The 21495-nt window shown below is 43.5% G+C and overlaps 1 protein-coding gene across 2 annotated transcripts in view; it reads right to left on the reverse strand.

The window, feature by feature from the left end:
• Positions 1–21495, reverse strand: part of GNAO1 (G protein subunit alpha o1) — a 384990-nt gene that overhangs the window by 333294 nt on the left and 30201 nt on the right. The gene's annotated exons all lie outside the window — the stretch shown is intronic.

Below are 21495 nucleotides of genomic sequence, written 5' to 3' on the forward strand. Positions count from 1 at the left end.
TACTTATCACATCTAATTGATCTATGGGGTTTTGGGGGGGGGGATAAATTAGGCTTTTAGTGGGTAATATTTTTGTTTAGTAATTACCCTATTTTCTATGCATTTTAAAGAGAAAATAAGGGGGAAAATGGAAAAACACACTATTTCTCCATTTATATCCATTATAGCTTTACAATAAACAGCGTTAACTATAAGTTAAGCATACAAATTGTATTTGCTTATCTATCATGGTTATTTTTTATTTTTTGCTTCCTCATTGTACACCATCAATGATTACAAAACCTTATTTGCAAAAATAACAGCAATATGCCTTCATGGAATACATACCGTATATTCCGGCGTATAAGACGACTGGGCGTATAAAACGACCCCCAACTTTTCCAGTTAAAATATAGAGTTTGGGATATACTCACCGTATAAGACTACCCCTCATCCAATGCACACCAAATAAAAATAAAAAATAAAAAATGATATACTGGTGCTATGTATGAACAGATACTGGTGCTGTACTGTATGTGGTAGCCAGTATATAACATTTATATAGGTGACTGACTGGTTGGATTGATCAACTCTCCCCCTCCCTAAGTCAGGTCAGCTCTCCCTGTTTATCAGAGTGGTATGGAAGAATAGATTGCGCTGGGCCCATAAAACACGCCTCTTTCATCCTTCCGGCCCACCCTTGTACCCAGTTTACCTCCTTCTCTGCCTTCCAGATCTCGCACATGTGCGCCTGCGCCGCTTCACTACAGTCCTCAGCAGCGAAATCTGAGAGTCGGTAACAGGATAGGGCGTCTAACCCGGCATCAATGACAACTGGCGTATAAGATGACCCTTTGCAAGGGTTAAAAAGTAGTCTTATATGCCAGAATATACAGAATATTTAAAAAGCCAAGTTCCTAATGTAACAATATAGTTATTTTCTTTTATATTCTTTCACTTTTTCATTTTAAAAGTCTTGGTTTTGGTACAGAATATACAATGTATTGCTTTTGATTCAGTTTGTTACTAAAAAGAATACACAAAACATAGCACTTAACCCTTAGGTTGGATTAAGTGTGTTACTACCCATTTCTCATGTGATGTGGGTCGAAACTTTAAAATACACCAAAATGTATTCTACAACTCGTCCCGGATAAAATTATACCACATGTGATTCATTTAGTAACAAAATGGTGGTGCACTCTACAATTACACTGGACGTGTATACTCGTCTAGTTAGGCTGAAGTGGTTAAAGATGAGCAGCTTTGAAAAGCCTCGTACTATACTACATCTATGATGTTTTGATGGGAGATACGGACTACTGGATCATACCGGCCAAGAGAAGATCAACACTGAAATGAATCTAATGCTATACCATTTCCATGTAAAGACAAGCTCCTAGCAATGCTGTACTATTAGCTTGGGGGAGATAACTATGGGCAGCAATAAGGAAAAGGAAAGCAAGATTTTATTGAACATTATGCCAAAGTGTAATTCCATTTTAACTGCTTGTCTGGGTGAACTTGATGGACATCTTAAAAGAATTTTGAGTCTCACGGTGGTCATGGCTGACAAATGGAAATACAAGGTTTAGACTGATTGCTCTAAAGCTTATCCCAGATTTCAAAAATAAGGCTCATTTATCCCCCCTTGGAGTGGACTGCTGTTACTTGAACAGGCTTACACTGTGAGCGCTGCTTTGATGACATGTAGAAGTGTAACCAGTACTTTCAGTCATCAGACAACTCCTACAGAATAAAGTGACAGCATGCGACGCCTACAAGCGCACATCAACAGCCAGAGTGGGTGTTTGGAGCCGGAGCACTGACACAAATGACTATCAAAGGAGAGGATGACACATCTAACCAGTGCTGCAATTGTGACACTTACATCCTTCCACAGACAGGCATCACCGACACACTAAAGGATACTACACCCAACAGCACATGTAGCCGTTACCTACAGCACTACGTACAGTCACTGCACAAAACATATAGAATATATTTTCTACAGCAATAAGCAAATGCTACCAGGCCTGCATAAAGTAGACAATGCATTTTTCAACATACATTAAAGCAAACCTGTTATGCTTAGAAGCCAAAAATGTAGATCGTTACCTGGCGAGAGGTATGCCTCTGGGTCCTTCACAGGCTTTCCCAATCCTTCACCGCCAGACCATTCCAGCACAGAGACCCCCGATAGATCACAGAAAAAGCAGAAACTGATTAGTCCAATGCTTCTGTGCAGGCAGCTTGCGCAGTAGTACAGACCCGATCAGGCTCTTATGCCACAGCTTGATCAGGTCTGTGCTACGGGTATGAGTGAGCCGTCTACTTCTTTCGGGGGAGGCAGCGCTACAACAGTCCAGTGGAGGAAAGGAAAAGTACCACTTTGGGGCACTTTTTTCCCTTCATGGTCTCTTTAACCACTTGAGGACCTAGGGCTTTCTACCCCTTAAGGACCGGCCACTTTTTTTCCATTCAGACCACTGCAGCTTTCACGGTTTATTGCTCGCTCATACAACCTACCACGTAAATGAATTTTGGCTCCTTTTCTTGTCACTAATAAAGCTTTCTTTTGATGCTATTTGATTGCTCCTGCGATTTTTACTTTTTATTATATTCATCAAAAAAGACATGAATTTTGGCAAAAAAAATGATTTTTTTAACTTTCTGTGCTGACATTTTTCAAATAAAGTAAAATTTCTGTATACATGCAGCGCGAAAAATGTGGACAAACATGTTTTTGATAAAAAAAAACCCATTCAGTGTATATTTATTGGTTTGGGTAAAAGTTATAGCGTTTACAAACTATGGTGCAAAAAGTGAATGTTCCCATTTTCAAGCATCTCTGACTTTTCTGACCCCCTGTCATGTTTCATGAGGGGCTAGAATTCCAGGATAGTATAAATACCCCCCAAATGACCCCATTTTGGAAAGAAGACATCCCAAAGTATTCACTGAGAGGCATAGTGAGTTCATAGAAGATATTATTTTTTGTCACAAGTAAGCGGAAAATGACACTTTGTGAGAAAAAAAAAAAAAAAAAAAAAGTTTCCATTTCTTCTAACTTGCGACAAAAAAAAATGAAATCTGCCACGGACTCACCATGCCCCTCTCTGAATACCTTGAAGGGTCTACTTTCCAAAATGGGTCATTTGTGGGGTGTGTTTACTGTCCTGACATTTTGGGGGGTGCTAAATTGTAAGCACCCCTGTAAAGCCTAAAGGTGCTCATTGGACTTTGGACCCCTTAGCGCAGTTAGGCTGCAAAAAAGTGCCACACATGTGGTATTGCCGTACTCAGGAGAAGTAGTATAATGTGTTTTGGGGTGTATTTTTACACATACCCATGCTGGGTGGGAGAAATATCTCTGTAAATGACAATTTGTTAATTTTTTTTACACACAATTGTCCATTTACAGAGATCTTTCTCCCACTCAGCATGGGTATGTGTAAAAATACACCACAAAACACATTATACTACTTCTCCTGAGTACGGCGATACCACATGTGTGGCACTTTTTTGCACCCTAACTGCGCTAAAGGGTCCAAAGTCCAATGAGTACCTTTAGGATTTCACAGGTCATTTTGAGAAATTTCGTTTCAAGACTACTCCTCACGGTTTAGGGCCCCTAAAATGCCAGGGCAGTATAGGAACCCCACTAATGACCCTATTTTAGAAAGAAGACACCCCAAGGTATTCCGTTAGGAGTATGGTGAGTTCATAGAAGATTTTATTTTTTGTCAAAAGTTAGCGGAAAATGACACTTTGTGAAAAAACACAATTAAAATCAATTTCCGCTAACTTGTGACAAAAAATAAAATCTTCTATGAACTCGCCATACTACTAACGGAATACCTTGGGGTGTCTTCTTTCTAAAATGGGGTCATTTGTGGGGTTCCTATACTGCCCTGGCATTTTAGGGGCCCTAAACCGTGAGGAGTAGTCTTGAAACGAAATTTCTCAAAATGACCTGTAAAATCCTAAAGGTACTCATTGGACTTTGGGCCCTTTAGCGCAGTTAGGGTGCAAAAAAGTGCCACACATGTGGTATCGCCATACTCGGGAGAAGTAGTACAATGTGTTTTGGGGTGTATTTTTACACATACCCATGCTGGGTGGGAGAAATACCTCTGTAAATGGACAATTGTGTGTAAAAAAATCAAAAGATTGTCATTTACAGAGGTATTTCTCCCACCCAGCATGGGTATGTGTAAAAATACACCCCAAAACACATTATACTACTTCTCCCGAGTACGGCGATACCACATGTGTGGCACTTTTTTGCACCCTAACTGCACTAAGGGGCCCAAAGTCCAATGAGTACCTTTAGGATTTCACAGGTCATTTTTGTTTCAAGACTACTCCTCGCGGTTTAGGGCCCCTAAAATGCCAGGGCAGTATAGGAACCCCACTAATGACCCCATTTTAGAAAGAAGACACCCCAAGGTATTCCGTTAGGAGTATGGTGAGTTCATAGAAGTTTTTATTTTTTTGTCACAAGTTAGCGGAAATTGATTTTTATAGTTTTTTTTTCACAAAGTGTCATTTTCCGCTAACTTGTGACAAAAAATAAAATCTTCTATGAACTCACCATACTCCGTACGGAATACCTTGGGGTGTCTTCTTTCTAGAATGGGGTCATTTGTGGGGTTCCTATACTGCCCTGGCATTTTAGGGGCCCTAAACCGTGAGGAGTAGTCTTGAAACCAAATGTCGCAAAATGACCTGTGAAATCCTAAAGGTACTCATTGGACTTTGGGCCCCTTAGCGTACTTAGGGTGTAAAAAAGTGCCACACATGTGGTACCGCCGTACTCAGGAGAAGTAGTATAATGCGTTTTGGGGTGTATTTTTACACATACCCATGCTAAGTGGGAGAAATATCTCTGTAAATGACAATTGTTTGATTTTTTTACACACAATTGTCCATTTACATAGAAATTTCTCCCACCCAGCATGGGTATGTGTAAAAATACACCCCAAAACACATTATACTACTTTTCCTGAGTACGTCGGTACCACATGTGTGACACTTTTTTGCAGCCTAGGTGCGCTAAGGGGCCCAACGTCCTATTCACAGGTCATTTTGAGGCATTTGTTTTCTAGACTACTCCTCGCGGTTTAGGGCCCCTAAAATGCCAGGGCAGTATAGGAACCCCACAAGTGACCCCATTTTAGAAAGAAGACACCCCAAGGTATTCTGTTAGGAGTATGGTGAGTTCATAGAAGATTTTATTTTTTGTCAAAAGTTAGCGGAAAGTGACACTTTGTGGAAAAAAACCCAATAAAAATCAATTTCCGCTAACTTTTGACAAAAAATAAAATCTTCTATGAACTCGTCATACACCTAACAGAATACCTTGGGGTGTCTTTTTTTCTAAAATGGGGACACTTGTGGGGTTCCTATACCGCCCTGGCATTTTACGGGCCCAAAACCGTGAGTAGTCTGGAAACCAAATGTCTCAAAATGACTGTTCAGGGGTATAAGCATCTGCAGATTTTGATGACAGGTGGTCTATGAGGGGGCGAATTTTGTGGAACCGGTCATAATCAGGGTGGCCTTTTAGATGACAGGTTGTATTGGGCCTGATCTGATGGATAGAAGTGCTAGGGGGGTGACAGGAGGTGATTGATGGGTGTCTCAGGGGGTGGTTAGAGGGGAAAATAGATGCAATCAATGCACTGGGGAGGTGATCGGAAGGGGGTCTGAGGGGGATCTGAGGGTTTGGCCGAGTGATCAGGAGCCCACACGGGGCAAATTAGGGCCTGATCTGATGGGTAGGTGTGCTAGGGGGTGACAGGAGGTGATTGATGGGTGTCTCAAGGTGTGATTAGAGGGGGGAATAGATGCAAGCAATGCACTGGCGAGGTGATCAGGGCTGGGGTCTGAGGGCATTCTGAGGGTGTGGGCGGGTGATTGAGTGCCCTAGGGGCAGATAGGGGTCTAATCTGATAGGTAGCAGTGACAGGGGGTGATTGATGGGTAATTAGTGGGTGTTTAGGGTAGAGAACAGATGTAAACACTGCACTTGGGAGGTGATCGGACGTCGGATCTGCGAGCGATCTATTGGTGTGGGTGGGTGATCAGATTGCCCGCAAGGGGCAGGTTAGGGGCTGATTGATGGGTGGCAGTGACAGGGGGTGACAGGGGGTGATTGATGGGTGATAGGTGATTGGCAGGTGATTGACAGGTGATCAGTGGGTTATTACAGGGGAGAACAGATGTAAATATTGCACTGGCGAATTGATAAGGGGGGGTCTGAGGGTAATCTGAGCGAGTAGGCGGGTGATTGGGTGCCCGCAAGGGGCAGATTAGGGTCTGATCTGATGGGTAACAGTGACAGGTGGTGATAGGGGGTGATTTATGGGTGATTGATGGGTAATTAGTGGGTGTTTAGAGGAGAGTAAACGCTGCGCTTGGGTGGTGATCTGATGTCGGATCTGCGGGCGATCTATTGGTGTGGGTGGGTAATCAGATTGCCCGCAAGGGGCAGGTTAGGGGCTGATTGTTGGGTGGCAGTGACAGGGGGTGACAGGGGGTGATTGATGGGTGATAGGTGATTGGCAGGTGATTGACAGGTGATCAGTGGGTTATTACAGGGAAGGATAGATGTAAATAATGCCCTGGCGAATTGATAAGGGGGGGGTCTGAGGGTAATCTGAGCGTGTAGGCGGGTGATTGGGTGCCCGCAAGGGGCAGATTAGGGTCTGATCTGATAGGTAAAAGTGACAGGTGGTGATAGGGGGTGATTGATGGGTGATTGATGGGTAATTAGTGGGTGTTTAGAGAAGATAACAGATGTAAACAATACATTTGGGAGGTAATCTGACGGCGGGTTTGCGGGCGATCTAATGGTGTGGGTGGGTGATCAGATTGCCCGCAAGGGGCAGGTTAGGGGCTGATTGATGGGTGGCAGTGACAGGGGGTGACAGGGGGTGATTGATGGGTGATAGGTGATTGGCAGGTGATTGACAGGTGATCAGTGGGTTATTACAGGGAAGAACAGATGTAATGAATGCACTGGTGAATTGATAAGGGGGGGTCTGAGGGCAATCTGAGCGTGTGGGCGGGTGATTGGGTGCCCGCAAGGGGCAGATTAGGGTCTGATCTGATAGGTAAAAGTGACAGGTGGTGATAGGGGGTGATTGATGGGTGATTGATGGGTAATTAGTGTGTGTTTAAAGGAGAGAATAGATGTAAACAATGGATTTGGGAGGTGATCTGATGTCGGATCTGCGGGCGATCTATTGGTGTGGGGGGGGTGATCAGATTGCCCGCAAGGGGCAGGTTAGGGGCTGATTGATGGGTGGCAGTGACAGGGGGTGATTGATGGGTGATTGACGGGTGATTGACGGGTGATTGACAGGTGATTGACAGGTGATCAGGGGGGATAGATGCATACAGTACATTGGGGGGGGGTGGTCTGGGGGGGGTCTGGGGAGAATCTGGGGGGTTGGGGGGTGATCAGGAGGGAGCAGGGGGCAGGGGGGGGGTATTAAAAAAAAATAGCGTTGACAGATAGTGACAGGGAGTGATTGATGGGTGATTAGGGGGGTGATTGGGTGTAAACAGGGGTCTGGGGGGTGGGCAGGGGGGGGTCTGATGGGTGCTGTGGGCGATCTGGGGCGGGGGGGGAGAAAATCAGTGTGCTTGGTGCAGACTAGGGTGGCTGCAGCCTGCCCTGGTGGTCCCTCGGACACTGGGACCACCAGGGCAGGAGGCAGCCTGTATAATACACTTTGTAAACATTACAAAGTGTATTATACACTTTGTATGCGGCGATCGTCGGGTTAACATCCCGCCGGCGCTTCCGTATGGCCGGCGGGATGTTGCGGCGAGTGAGCGGCGACAGGCGGAGGCGGAGGATCGCGTCACGGATGACGCGATCGCTCCGCCCATGCCCAAACAAGGACCGCCGCATTTTGTCAATACGGCGGTCCTTGCGGCGTCTGCTTCCCGGCCGCCATTTGTCTATACGGCGGTCGGGAAGTAGTTAAAAAGGCATGAACTGTTTGTGTTAGTCGTCTATCCTGGTCTCTCCTGGTGTGACCATGCAGCTGGAATCCCCTCTAACTCTCCTAGCCTTTGCCCACATGCAACCAAACCCTGAGCAATGCTGTCAGAAGCTACTCCCAAGAAAGCTTATGAACTCATCGTAGAGGGTTTGATTGTGTGCGAGAGAAAACAAGGAGATAGAGGGGACGCCAGCTGCCCATCAGGGTGGAAACAGAGCACGGGATAGACCGCTAACACAAAAACGCGCCCATTTTAAAATCTCAGATTTTTAAGTGCAATATATCAGTTCTCCCCAGGCTCTTTTAGCCGGGTGCTACACCCGGCTAGTTTTGGTGAGCACCCGGCTGTCACTGCTCAACTCCTCCTTTGCTGTTAGCAGAGAAGTGACAGCCCTGCATTCTCTCATCTCGCACCACCATGCCATTTTTTCATGCCACCCGGCTGGAAAAAAAATCTGGGGCAAACACTGTATTTGATTACAATTGTGTTTTAACTTATAAATGTAGCGCTATGAAGTGAACTGTATCATTATTTAGAGGCACAATACCCATCATATGGGATCAGAAGTGTTGTGTGGTCTGACTCACCAATTAGGTGATGGGAGCCTATTTAATGCCCCACAAGCGATACAGATCATTGTCTTAGCAGTCCAATTATTTGGTGCGACAACTACCACAGGGAGTTGGATAAAAACTGCTTAAAATCAGGTGGTATTGCTTTATTAGTTTTAGGGCAAGTCACCAACCAGCTTTGAATGAGGTCACAACTGGTGCCGACTCTGGAACTTCCCACATGGATATACTCCTGTTCTTCAAAAGTGCTATCAGGGTGGGGCTTGAAAGGAATGACTGAAAGAAGCTCCATTATAGAATGACCTATGAGCAGCCATTTTCCATTTAATTAGAGAGTTCAAGTTTCAAAGAGGGAATGTCAGCCACCAAATCAAATTCCATCATGTACCCACTGCACGGTGTTCAATATGCATCCTGGAACCTCACCCTACAGTGCAAGCACTCCAATCTAATCAGAAAGGTTTCTGCTGTAGTAAATCTTATCTCAGTCAGACTGTCTCTATTTTTGCCATTGCGATAGAGAAGGAAGCTTGTCATGACCCCTCCTACATTCCAGCTTCTCACTGATTGGCTGAGGGCAGTTCAGTGTGAAGTTGCTGAAATCTGATCCATGCTGTGCTCACATGTTTACAAAGCAAGCTGGCTATGACGGTGCAGATTCGAGGAGAAAAAAAAAAAATAAGGGAGGAAATTACATCAGGATTGGCTTCAGTCAGAGGGAATCAAGATGGCAAATGCCTGGAACAGAATGCTCTTTATTTACTATATATAATATACGGAAATCAAAACGTGGTCAGTACAATGCATCTGTTACAAAAATAGAAGTAGTAGTTATCTACTTATATAGGCATGTTTTCCTGTCCTAGTATGGCTGGCCCTGCTGTTTTATTTTAAGTTCAGACAGGCCCTAGATCTATCTCTGCAAGGAAAGCAGATTGCTCATTGGCTTCTCTGGGTTTCTGCCCTTTATAGACTATAGACTCCGCTTGTGATTTCTGTGCCTGCTTTACTCAATATCTGCTATAACAAATGTCATCAGCCTAGCCTGCCTATAGCAAGGCATCCGTCATGTGTTTTGTAAATGGTGAGCAAATTTAATGTCCATTGATCGTTGGCACATGGCTCCTAATTGGCTGTATTGATCAGATTTAATTGACCTTAGTGCTTCAAATAGGCATATTTTGTTAATGCTTGGAATTGATCCCAGCCATGGAGACCTGGTTACTGGCAGTGGACAGTGTTCAATAATTGTACAGATATATTATAAAGTGATGTCATTAACCAGGCTGCTGGCATATCGCAACTGATCCTGGAAACATTGATGAGGCCTGCTAAACTGAGCCGCTTTGTCTGTGTGAGATCTGTGATCTACTGATGAGTGGAACATGGTATTGCCCATTATAACCAACTAGATAGAACACTGCAAACAACTCACACAGCAAATAGGAAAAATGGATACATCCACAATTCATACTACAGGCTGGGTAGAGCTTCAAATACAATATATTGGTAGTCAATCATAAACTTAAATACTGTAGTAAAAATCTGCCCCGACTCCTGTTGTACAGCAAAATGTCTGGGTTTAAAGGACACCGGAACCGAGAGGGATATGGAGGCTGCCATATTTATTTTATTTATTTCCTTTTAAACAATACCAGTTGCGGCAGTCCTGATGATCTCTCTGGCTGCCGTAGTGTCTAAATCGGGTCCGTGAAGCCCCTCCCCCCCCCCTACAATCAGCACAAATAAAAAATTCCATCATGTTTGGTTAGTGCTACATTTGTTCTAATTTTTGCTGGAAAATTAAGATTTGTGCTTTCATTTTGAAGATAAAAGCACTTATTTCCAAAATACCATCACCCAGCCCCATACAATAACCTACAGACATTAAACTGGTATGGGTGGGTAGAGCTGTGCATCTGCTCATTAGCGCTGCAAAAATAATCTCTCTCTTTTATAGTATTTGAGATATTCACGTTTTTATAAAGGTCAAAGTTCACTCAGGCTCACTCAGCCTTTGCGATGTTGTAGGGGGGCTGAGTGAACTTTTGACCTTTATAAAAATGTGAATCTCTCAAAAACGATAAAAAAGAAAGATGATTTTTGCAGCACAAAATGCACACATGCACAGCACTACCCACCCATACCAGATTCAGGTCTGTAGGTTATTGTATGGGGGCTGGGCGATGGTATTATTTTGGAAACAACAAGTGCCATCATCTTCAAAATGAAAGCAGCACAAATCTTAACTTTTGCAGCACAAATGGGCACAAACGTAGCACTAACCAAACCTGATGGAATTTTTATTTGTGCTGATTGTAGGGGGGGGGGGGGGGGGGCAGATTCACAGAGCTGTCTGGGCAACACCAGAAACAAGCATGCAGCTAATCCAGTCACACTTTAGTGAATCATCTGATCTGCATGCTTGTTTGGGGTCTATGGCTCAAAGTACCTCTTTTTATTTAAATTATTAGCGAACTCCACAGCAGATTCTCTGCTACACAAATACAGAATATTCACTGGTGACATATTTTCCTGACTAGAACTATTTTGATGTGCAAGCTATCACTTGAACAACATTTAAACCAAACTCTACACGCTCCCAATGATTGTAGTAGTCATTAACCTCTTTACAGTTTATCATTGCAACGGGGTAGCCACTGCTCTGCAATGTGAATGCCTTGTGTTCTCACACAGCGTGTGCTTCTGGCCATTCCTCGAATACTTCAGGCTTCTACAAAGCATATTTTGTGAGCAAGAGGCATGTCTTCCGGAGGGGATCAGTCCCCGATCCCTCCGGCGACATTGCAAGGCCGCTGAGGCTATACAGACATGTCACTAGCCTACTAGCGACCTGTTCTGTTACTATGTGGAAGTGATCACTGGCCAAGCGGGGCTGCTATACACATGTTGGATGCTCGGCAGGGGCGGCCATTACCTGCTACCTTAGCCAAGTTTCATTTAGCATGTGTAGACAGCTTTAGAAGGCCACAGGTGATGTATCATAGCTGTGTGAGGACCCTGTTATATGCCTATTTGCACTGAAATTCGCAATTGCAATTGAAAAACGTGCTGCAAACGCATCCAATTTTTAGGTTTCCTGGAGTTATTGCGTCTGCGTTTTCTCTAACAATTTAAAAAAGAAAAAAGAAATGTTGGAAATTACAAGAGAAATCGCATAGCACTGGGTTTGGTATGAGATTTCCCCACTGACCCAAATGCAGAAAACAGTTTTGTGTTGGGGGGGTGGGGGGGGGGATTATTGCAAGATTTTGATTATTTCGCTGGTGTGCACCTGGTCCAAAGGTCAAACCACAGCGCGCTCAGTGTAAAGGCCAATACACATGGCATACATTTGTCTGTAGTTGTGAGGCAGCAACAAACAGACAAGAAACAAACTGCTTATTTATGGCAGCAACAATTCAGTTGTACTCTGTTGTCTGTAGAAGACTTTCGTACATACGACAGGACACCAACAGACTAAGCGACGGTTCATGAGACAAAAGTCACAAGAGATTCACCAGTTGAATCGCTCAAACATGGCTATGTCTGCAGACAGTCTGTCGCTTGCCATGTCCACACAAACAAACCACGAATCGTCGCTCAACAAGTGTCTGTACAGACGTTTGTGTGTGAAAATGTCCCTCAGAATCTTGGAGAAGTTGTATGAATGCACTACCCCCTTCTCTACACAGATAAAGAGTTCCTAAACTAATAATGATGTTCCGTTATGTGGTAATTCTATTATCCAACAGTGCTTAGCTATATTCTTGTTAGCAGTTAATAATAACAGTGTACAGGATCTTCTCAAAAAATTTGCATATTGTGATAAAGTTCATTGTTTTCTGTAATGTACTGATAAACATTAGACTTTCATATATTTTAGATTCAAATACACACAACTGAAGTAGTTCAAGCCTTTTATTGTTTTAATATTAATGATTTTGGCATACAGCTCATGAAAACTCAAATTTCCTATCTCAAAAAATTAGCATATTTCATCCGACCAGTGAAAGAAAAGAAAAAGTGTTTTAAAACAAAAAAAAAGTCAACCTTCAAATAATTATGTTCAGTTATGCACTCAATACTTGGTCGGGAAAACTTTTGCAGAAATGACTGCTTAAATGCGGCGTGGCATGGAGGAAATCAGCCTGTGGCACTGCACAGGTGCTATGGAGGCCCAGGATGCTTCGATAGCGGCCTTAAGCTCATCCAGCGTGTTGGGTCTTACGTCTCAACTTTCTCTTCACAATATCCCACAGATTCTCGTTCAGGTCAGGAGAGTTGGCAAGCCAATTGAGCACAGTAATACCATGGTCAGTAAACCATTTACCAGTGGTTTTGGCACTGAGAGCAGGTGCCAGGTCGTGCTGAAAAATGAAATCTTCATCTCCATACGGCTTTTCAGCAGATGGAAGCATGAAGTGCTCCAAAATCTCCTGATAGCTAGCTGCACTGACCCTGCCCTTGATAAAACACAGTGGACCAACACCAGCAGCTGACATGGCACCCCAGACCATCACTGACTGTGGGTACTTGACACTGGACTTCAGGCATTTTGGCATTTCCCTCTCCCCAGTCTTCCTCCAGACTCTGGCACCTTGATTTCAGAATGATATGTAAAAGTCGCTTTCATCCGAAAAAAGTACTTTGGACCACTGAGCAACAGTCCAGTGCTGCTTCTCTGTAGCCCAGGTCAGGCGCTTCTGCCGCTGTTTCTGGTTCAAAAGTGGGTTCCTGCTTCCATCTGCTGAAAAGCTTTATAGAGATGAAGATTTCATTTTTCAGCACGACCTGGCACCTGCTCACAGTGCCAAAACCACTGGTAAATGGTTTACTGACCATGGTAATACTGTGCTCAATTGGCCTGCCAACTCTCCTGACCTGAACCCCATAGAGAATCTGTGGGATATTGTGAAGATAAAGTTGAGAGACGCAAGACCCAACACGCTGGATGAGCTTAAGGCCGCTATCGAAGCATCCTGGGCCTCCATAACACCTGAGCAGTGCCACAGGCTGATTGCCTCCATGCCACGCCGCATTGAAGCAGTCATTTCTGCAAAAGGATTCCCGACCAAGTATTGAGTGCATAACTGAACATAATTATTTGAAAGTTGCCTTTTTTTTGTTTTAAAAACACTTTTCTTTTATTGGTCGGATGAAATATGCTAATTTTTTTAGATAGGAATTTTGGGTTTTCATGAGCTGTATGCCAAAATCCTTAATATTAAAACAATAAAAGGCTTGAACTACTTTAGTTGTGTGTATTTGAATCTAAAATATATGAAAGTAATGTTTATCATTACATTACCGAAAATAATAAACTTTATCACAATATGCTAATTTTTTTTAGAAGATCCTGTACATTCAATGAGCACAGATAGCCATTAATGTTATCCTGACAGCCATTACACAGTGCCTGTGTGCAGCAAGTACATGGACATCCATCTGAGACTACTACTGTAATCCTCTTATGACAAGTGTGCATTACAAAAATAAAGCAGCGGCTATGGCAGTCTGGATGCATTACACTAAAGCCCTGTCGGGAAAAATTACAATGCATTAGTGCATTTTCACTGAATACCGCAAGCAGGCATTGGATACTCTGAGGCACACACCCATAACAATTAGACAGTGTTACACTAATGCACTCCCATCTTAAGCCTGCTGCTAAGGAAAGCCTTAATGGACTCACACTGAGTACCATCACTACAGGCAAGCATGGTCTCCTGACACTGTGCATACTGCAGAAATCACATGATCAATATACGGTAGCTAAAATTCTAACCACTTTCTTAACAACTATTATTAGCAAAAGATATCATGGATGGAATTTTCATGTGTCTTTACTGTAAGCAACATTTAAAGGGTATCTGCAGTGTTATGACATGATGCGATAAAGATGTGTATTTACATTCTCAGTTCTATTAACCACATTTGTACCAACAGCCACATGGAATGTCGGCCACAAAATCAAATTCCATTTACCCACTGCTGAGTTTGTTATGCAGTCTACATCCAGTCTACATTGCAAGCATTCCAATATCATTCTAAATGTTTATGTTGTAATGTATCTCATCTCAGTCAGCCTGGCTCCTGTCGGGTACATTGCTGGGGAGATGGAAGCTTGTTATCGCCCCTCCCACATTCTTGCTCCTCACTGATTGGCTGAGGGAAGTTAAGTGTGACAGGCTGAGAGGAAAAACACACCTCTCTGCAGAAGCTGCTGAAATATGACCTATGCTGTGCTCAAATGTGTTTACAAAGCAAGCTAGATATGACAGTGCAGTTTCTAGGAGAGAAAAAAGTAAGGGAGATAATGACATCAAGATAGGCTTCAATCAGCGGCAGCAAAGATGGAAAATGCCTGGAACAGTTTTCTTTTTATTTGCTATGTAAAATTTACTGAAAATCAAAACATGCACAATAAAATACATACAATACACATTCTAGGTAAGTAGAACAAGTATTTATCTACTTATATAGGAGTTTTTTCCCTGATATAGTATGGCTGTCCCTGCTGCTTTAAGGACCAGAGACTTTTTTCCAAAAGCCCAGCTGTGATCACCGTGATTGGCTCAAAATTTCATTGGCTCCTGACCAGTGCAGGGAGCTCTGCTGTCAGCGTGACAGCTGATCAGGCTGCAGCGATGACAAAGTCATAAACCTGCGAGAGCAAGCAGACTGCACGGGCGAGTGTGAATGAAGTCTATGCCCCGGCAAGGTACAACAGCTCCCAAACACGGTGTAGATTTCAATCACTGCCGTCCGCAAGAGGAACTAGCCTGTTTCTTTTTTTTTCCCCATTTTCTCATTGTAACAGTTGAGAATCCAGTACGCTAAATGACCATTTCTCTAGTAATGCTATGGTTTCGCTGCAATCCAACTCTCATTGATGGCCCTACTGCAATTCCAAAACGCTCTTATTTATTCTTCATTTACAGTGTTTTAAAATTGCGGACAGGGCGTGTAGATACAAAACCAGACTTCCAATTCACATAAAAAGATTGCCTGACACGCATTTCAAGGCTAGAAGCTGCTTCCTCAGAGGCAGCATACATTTGAAATCGGTGCCAGTAGACTTGGGTGCAGGACACAGCCGGTATATGGCTGATCCTGCTTCTGCACAAGTCCGGGCCGTATTAATTACTATTCCCCCTCCAGGCCGACATGGATAGTGGGGGAATGATATAATTCGGCTTCTAGCGATTGCTGAAGGCCGATTTATTGTGTTTTTTTAAGCAACCTCGGCTCCGTTTTCTGACGGCACTGACGTTACTCACTGAGCGCCGCTCAGTTGTAATTCCTATTGTAGCCTATGGTGGCGCCGGCAGCGCCCAAATCTAGCAGCGCCAAAAAGCACTGCTCTGTAGAGGCACATCGTATACAAACATCCGTGAGCTAACAACCAGTACCACCGCAATCTGAAGTTTAGAGAAAAGCTGAAATCTGCGCCGATACCATGAGTGCATGGGCTGCAAGAGACGCACGCATGGTATCGGCGCAGATTTTCCTAACCTGTTCTCACTGCGCCTCCAACTCTTTACAGATGACCACCTCTCCTATCACTTGCAAGGCTCCAGAGAAGCACTTACTCTTATGGAGTGCCCTCCCTCCATCGGGCGTGCCCCCACCTTCAACTCATTCAAGTAGGCCTTAAAGGGGTACTTACGCCTTGCATAAAAAAAAAAAATAAAAAAAAAAATCAGTTTTACTCATCTGGGGCTAGTTTCGTTTTCGGCCAACAGGCTCAATGCGCCTGCGCAGGCCTGGCCACGTGTCTCCTCTGCGTTCCCATTCGCAATAGAAGGACGCTATTAGGGACAGGAGCGTGAAGAAGGCTACGAGTGGCCAGGCCTGTCAGCGAAACGAAACTAGCTGGCGGCGGGGGACCGGAGCATCCGTGAGTGACTGCAAGGGCACGGGATGGCTGCAGGGGGCTGGTAGAAACCCCAGGTGAGTAGAACTTAAGGCTTAAATGCCCCTTTAAAGCAAACCTGAAGCAAAGAAAAACTTATAATGAATTGTATGTGTAGCATGGATAATAAATACAACATAAGAAAAAAAAAATTATATTTTGAAGCCAATAGAAAATATACCTAGTCTCCCAGAATATCCGTGAGGAGAATTCCGCATAGCTACACAACATAGACTTACGGTGGCCACACACGATACAATAAAATGATCCGATTTTACGGCAATTCGATAAACTATCGTATCTCCCGAACAAAAAACGAAAGCTTTTTTTCATTCGACTGAAAAATCCGATCAGATTTCGCGGTTTCTTCGATTTTTATCGATCCGGAATGCCAGATATTTTTCTTCAATCCTTCTAAAGATTGTATGGTGTGTGTTAGATTGTCAATTTATTAATATACACACCCTAGCAATTTTGTCAGAGTTTCCAATCATTTTCATCATAATTGGGGAAAAATTGAACATAGGTGTGTGGTACATTGGTCAGATTTTTGAAATGTTACAATCAGTCAGAAAAATTAATTGCAATTCTTAAATTGAACAGATATGTAAAAAATTGTATGGTGTGTGGCCACCTTAAGCATCACTGGAAGGGCGGAGCTACACAGCAATAAGCAGCTATATATGGATATAGCAAGTATTTCTGATCCTGAAGGAGAATTACTGTAAAGGGGCCCATACACTCGATCGATCGTTTGCAAATCGGTTGGCCAATCGACCGATCGATGGCCGATTTCGATGGATTTCCATCGAACTGGCAGGGTGGAAAATTTAGGTCGATCTGATGAGATTGCTTATCAGTTTGCATTGGCCTTAATGGAAATCTGATGGCAAAAAAATGCCATCAGATCGAATTTCAATAGATTTCAAACTGAAATCTATTGGAATTCTCTCCTGGTAAAAAATGTTTTAAAAACGCATCAGATAGATCATCAGATGCATTTCTTATCTATCTGCTGCCAATCTGACGAGTGTATGGGCACCTTAAGAGTGGGTATCCTGAATAATTTACTTCATTCTACTACATATTACTACAGTGCCTCTTTAACTATGTTTTTTGGCAGTATATGTACAGCTGAAGTAGTAGCAGGTTTTAAAATCCAATCAACATGTAGTCCTGACCTGGAGAGGACTGTTTTTACCTCTTCAGCATGGAGTCTCATCTTTCTATAAACAGGTTTACGTACTCATGGATTTTAAGACCTATATTTAGAGTCCCAGTTACTGCAGATAAAGTGTTGAGGCTCTACATCAAAGTAATGTTGAGGATTCCTAAATTATGAGATACACCACAACATCTGCTGGCTTTTACTAGGCATCCCATATCTTTGGTGTGCTAAAACAAAGCCAAATCAACACTCGAGAGCCCATAAAAATACAACGCTAAACAGTAAAATGCCCATGAAATAAGCACAAGACTGAGGACCGGCGGCTTTGCAGTGCAGTCAGGCAGCCATATAAGTGCTTGGTCAGAACACCGGGCAGCACTCTGCTGCAGCAATCCATATAAGAGTACAATAAACTCTTGTTTCACATTACTTCACCAGAGGAATAATAAATGCTTCGCACCTGGGGGGAAACTAGCTGGAAACTACCATTTCAAAGGGATGAAACCAAACAGCTGACAAACACAGAAGCTGTCCAGGAGAAAATAGCAATATCAGATCTTTCATTCAAAAATGCCAGGTTTCTGAACTACATTGACACACTACATGCTAATAAAAAAAAAAAATCAAGATTTTAGGAATTTACTCAGAGGAGGTTAGAGGGGCACAAGTTAGACTTATATAAGGATTAGAGGCAGAGGATCAGTAAGATAACCATGCAATTTACATTGTTTAAAAGGAAATAAATATCCTCTGACTCCAGGTGAGCTTTAAAGGGAACCTGCAACGAGAGAGATATTGAGGCTGTCATTTAACAATACCTGTCATGTTGATCCTCTACCTCTTATACAGGGATGTCTAAACTTTTTACAAAACTTTCTCACCTTTTTTGAGGGTGCGAGGGGGCCGAACTAGCAAAATCAAAAAAATTTTACTGATTGCCATAAGGTACACAGTGCCTATGACATTTTGTCAAATAAAACATTTCCACAGCAAAGTAGCTGCCACTGTCTAACTGCACACTGTATGTGGGATACAATGTGCAGTTAGACAGTGGCAGCTGCTACTCAGTGGCCGTTACTGCTACAGTGGTGGCTAATAACCTACAGGGGAGCAAAGGGGGAGGCAGAGCAGCATCAAAAGGAGGCCCCTACGTCTGGCACCACAGCTTCACCCAGCGGGCCACATGGTATTAACTGTAGAGCGCTTTTGGGGCCACTAGAAAAAGGCTTGGTGGGCCATATTTGGCCCCGAGGCCAGACTTTGGAAATGCCTGCTCTAACACTTTGAGCCATAGACCCTAAACAAGCATGCAGATCAGGTTTTGACAAAAATTTGACACGCTTTATGCTTGATTCAGGTGTGTGCTTTAGACACTACTGCAGCCAAACAGATCAGCCAGGAAACTGGTATAATTTAAAAGGAAATAAAAATGCAATCCTCCATATACCTCTCTCTTCAAGTTACCCTTAAATAGGTACAGAGATTGTAAAACGAAAACTCTTTCATAAAGCTTTTTCACAGCTGTACTCGGAAAATCATTCTTTAGAAACTTTTTTTTTTTGAAACTGTGTCCATTCCGGACAGATTGAGTGGAAATGTTCAAAACAGCGGCAAAAACCGCAATAACATTGATTTTCTCTCTCCTTAGTTCTACTGCTCCATTTAATGATTTGTGAATGACGCATTATGTTTGCTATGCGTTATTACAGCATATTAGGTCAAAACCCTGCATATACCGTACACTGGGTGTCATATTACCTGGTTTAAATATTCACATTAGAGGCCCAATTTATCAGAGCTCATTAAAAAAAAAAAAAAAAAAACCCTCAAGAAAAAGTTAAAGGCAACTATCATGAACATTTGTAACATTTAAAGAGAGTCTGAAGCGAGAATAAATCTCGCTTCAGACCTCATAAATAGCAGGGGCACGTGTGCCCCTGCTAAAACGCCGCTATAGCGCGGCTTAACGGGGGTCCCTTCACCCCCAAATCCCCCTCGATACACCCGGGGAGCGCTTCCTGGTTGGGGCAGGGCTAACCGCCGCAGCCCTGCCCCACGCGCGTCTGTCAGCGCGTATCTCCGCCTCTCCCCCGCCCCTCTCAGTCTTCCTTCACTGAGAGGGGCGGGGGAGAGGCGGCGATGCGCCGCTGACAGACGCGACTGGAGGCAGGGCTGCAGCCGTTAGCCCTGCCTCCAGGAAGGGAAATTCTGCGACCTTTTTACGACACACTTTTGCGGGGGGTGGGTTGGGGGTGAAGGGACCCCCGTTTAGCCGCGGGATAGCGGCGTTTTAGCAGGGGCACACGTGCCCCTGCTATTTATGAGCTCTGAAGCGAGATTTATTCTCGCTTCAGAGTCTCTTTAAAGGGGACCAGAGATGAACGATTCACACAAAATAAACTTATCGGTCGATAGCTTGTAAAGAATAAATGCTCTACCTGATAATTTCACCACTCTGGTGTGCCTTTTTGAGTGTTTTTTATCCATTATTGCTCCAGGAAATATCCAATATGGCCGCCGGCACATATCCCTTCTGCTTCCAGGTTATAAGCTGTTCTGGATGTGCTGTATAGCCTCTATGAGACTATAGACAAGCAGGGCTGCTGCAGCCTTTCATCTGTCTGCTTTCAACTTTATTATTCTGGCATGCTGTGTGGCTGCCTGTAGGAAGTGTCTCTTATAGAAATGAAACTGCATACAGTAGATAATGACTGGCTGCACAGTGCACACAGATACACTTGTCTGTTTCAGAGCTTCTTTCTCAGCAGCAGCAGCCCCTCCCATGTCAACAGCTCTGAGTAGGAAATCTGAGCCAGGAGGGGGCAGGCTTGGGCTTGAAAAGACTTCACAGAAGAGTGACTCAGCTATAATGATTCCAGGTCCAACCTAGACTGAATCAGTCAGTGGATTGTTATAACAGCTGATAACAGATTAGACTGAGAAGAATAAAACTAAAAGCATGATAGGTGTTTACTGTCATGTTCCCACTGATAAATGTAATAAAATACATGAGGGTGCTTCGTCTCTGGTGCTCTTTAAAATACATACATACAGGCTACGTTCACAGCGGGGCGCTGTAGAGTTGCGTTTTAAAGTCTTATAACGCAGCTTACCGCACTGCAACGATAAGCCTATGGGACGTTCACAGTGCGATGTTAGCGTCACATTGTACCGTGTAGCGTTATGGTAACTCGCTCTAAACGCACACGTCACCCGGTACAGGAAAGCATACTTTTCATTGCCTCTATGCTTTACTGTACCTACTATATGCGACGGTAACACAGCAATGTGCGTCCTCACCTTTTTTTGTGTTGTAATGCTGCGTTGCGACTAACATTGCATCACAACGCAATGTCCCACTCTGAATAAGCCCACAAATGTACATTTCTACCAGAGTAAAATGCACAATATTACTTCAATATACCGCTGTCACAAAATCTGATACATCTGTCAGATTATGGACAAATCCATTTCCTCATGGGGATTTGTAGTAATTTCTTTATTTACAAAAGCTCTTACTGAACTGCAGTTCTTCAGTCCAACAGCCAAAATAGTGCGCACAAACGAAACGAGTAGGGAGGCTGGCGGACAGCTTTATATAGATCCTTTCCAGGGGGTGCTTTTGAAAAGAATAAAAGGTACTACTGGGAATCTCTCATGAGGAGATGGACTACTCCAAGATCGGTCAGCGTTTTACTACCTACTGTGACAGCAACAAAGGAGAAAAGTCATTTATAGCACACTTCACTTTGGTAGGAATGTACATTTTATTTGCATGCCTTTTACATTGTACAATTTTTTTTGCAATAGTGGTCCTGTAAGCTGTTGCCTATGGA

Source organism: Hyperolius riggenbachi, chromosome 11, assembly GCF_040937935.1.
Source record: "Hyperolius riggenbachi isolate aHypRig1 chromosome 11, aHypRig1.pri, whole genome shotgun sequence".
Taxonomy (NCBI): Eukaryota; Metazoa; Chordata; class Amphibia; order Anura; family Hyperoliidae; genus Hyperolius; species Hyperolius riggenbachi.